Raw genomic sequence first — 2,285 nt, forward strand, 5'->3', positions numbered from 1 at the left:
CAATAGGGTCAAACAAAGGTAAAATCTTTCACATTTAACATTGTCTTGTATGAGCAAGAGGAAACCAACAAGTCTTAGGAAAGTACAGTTGAAATAAGAGTTAATTTGCGAGCACTTAGGGGACGACGCTTTTCGAGGTGATGAGACAAAAGAACGCAAAATTGGCACACAAGAAAGGCAGGAAGAGCTGGCAGGCACCCGCCACGGTAGCGCAGTGGCTGCGACGTTGCGTTGCTGAGCTCGAGGTCACGGGTTCGATCCTGACTGCGATGGTCGCGTTTTGATACAAGAAGAATGCAAATACGTTTGTGTACTGTGTATTTGCTGCAAGTTAAAGAACCCCCGGTGATAAAAATTAAACCAGAGCCCCCCCTCCCACTATGGCGGGCCTCTTATTCAGATCTTCATTTTGGCGCGTAAAACCACAGAAATGTTTATTATTTTTTCTTGTAGACAAGCAAAGTCCCTTCTCGGATTGACATTCGTGCATGGACTGACAATGCACCATTACTTCTTGTTATATTGAATGAACTAGGCCAAATAATTGCGGCGCTAATCTGCCCGCCGCCTAATTACATCACGTTAAAATGTGCAGGCATTGTAGAAAGCTTGCGGGACGCTTGTTGCCAACCCACTTTTAGCTTGCAGCCATTAAAACAGTGCAGCATTACGTTATTGGCACACACCAGTTTATGTAGCACATTTGAAATCCAGGCTGAGTGTCTAGGCTCAGGAGAGTATCTCAGATTCCGCATTCTGTAAATGTTTTTGACCTTGCCTGTATACGGGTGCGAGAACATACGCTGATATAACTTACAAACAGTGTGCAAGCACAGGACGTGCTAATACAACTAGGAAGTTTTACTTTAAAAAAATACGTTTTTGACTTTGTTGTTTTAACGATGTTTGTGCAGCACGAAGGTGTCATGCAAACCATGGCGTTCTTGTTGCTGTTTTTCTATAAGTAGATTGTTTTCTTTTCAAGGACTTCATAAACACGTGACTACGAAGACGCACGCTAACCCCGTAATGTTATCCCCCCGAGGTTTAATCAGGTACGCCTATCGCAACGCTGTCTCATATGCCTGAAGCCTTGCGACTTGGCTCAAAGAGTGTGGAGATTTGGGCTTGTTGGCAAATCTTTAGGGCTTTTGGTTTAGCAATGGATTATTAAGAATAATTTACATTCGCATGCCGTATCGCAGCTCTGGAATAAATTACCAACGGATTTAACAGCACAACAGCCACTTATCAGCTACAAAACTAACCTTGGCTTGTTTGTGCTCGCGTCATTTGCTCAATGAGTATGTACCTTATTTTTACTGTCTCAGACATTCTTTTTTCTCACGCACTGTAGTGTTTATACAACAGCATATAACATAGAGATCCCGTTCACACCTCCTACGAGAGTTATAGGGCTCCATCTTTATACCATACCCAATGTACATATCTTCATGTGATCAATAAAGAACTTGAACTTGACAAGGGACTTGAACTTTCTGCGGGTGTGTCCTGCTTTCTCCGAGTCCGTATGTTTATTGCGCTAAACATAAATAGCCAAAGTTGGCTCCACGTACTTTTCAGTGCATTATGTGATTTGAATGATGAATCTAACTAACAGTTGCCATTTTCTTTCTATTGTATATTATCTTACTGCGAAGCTGTTTATGGCTAGGGTTCCGGACACTTTTGTTCTGCGTATGCAAAAATTGTGCGCCGATCCCGGAGATAGTGCAATACCGGGCCGACCCGTGGCGGAAGCTTCAAGTACTACGCCAACTTGCAAAAATCAATTTAATATCTTGGGTCTAAATAGACAATGTATCAAATATTAAGCTGATAAGAACAGATGCTTCACTTTGATCCGCATCGGTCATGTCTACGTTCGCACTGCCCTTTGTCGGTGTTGCAAGCGCTCGCGTATCACTTTTCTTTCCTTCCACTCACCCGTGGGGGCGATACCGTCGAAACATCACGCGAGTCTAGTATTCTTCAGCTCGTCGGGGCGGCGGTCCCATCGTCCACGCGAATGTATATAATAAAAAAACACGGCAAATGCGTCCGTATCGTTGTACAAAATTTTGCGTCACCTCTGTGTCGTGTGTTTAAACAGCTTCGCTGATCATCCATCTTCACAGAGTGGAATGGCTCAAGTATTTTTTTTTGAGCTGCAAATTTCTGCATCACATAAGCAGGCGAATGACGTACAAGCTTCTTCAACTGTTTTATTAATGCACGGAGATGAAAAAACTACCTCATCAATTTCCACTACAAACAACGTGACG

The 2,285-nt window shown here is 43.1% G+C and overlaps 1 pseudogene; it reads right to left on the reverse strand.

Annotated features, from left to right (window-relative positions):
- Positions 1–1,706: 1,706 nt before the first annotated feature.
- Positions 1,707–1,874, reverse strand: LOC142573513 (U2 spliceosomal RNA; annotated as a pseudogene).
- Between the last annotated feature and the right edge of the window lie 411 nt (positions 1,875–2,285).

The sequence above is a fragment of the Dermacentor variabilis genome, chromosome 2 (genome assembly GCF_050947875.1).
Source record: "Dermacentor variabilis isolate Ectoservices chromosome 2, ASM5094787v1, whole genome shotgun sequence".
Lineage (NCBI taxonomy): Eukaryota > Metazoa > Arthropoda > Arachnida > Ixodida > Ixodidae > Dermacentor > Dermacentor variabilis.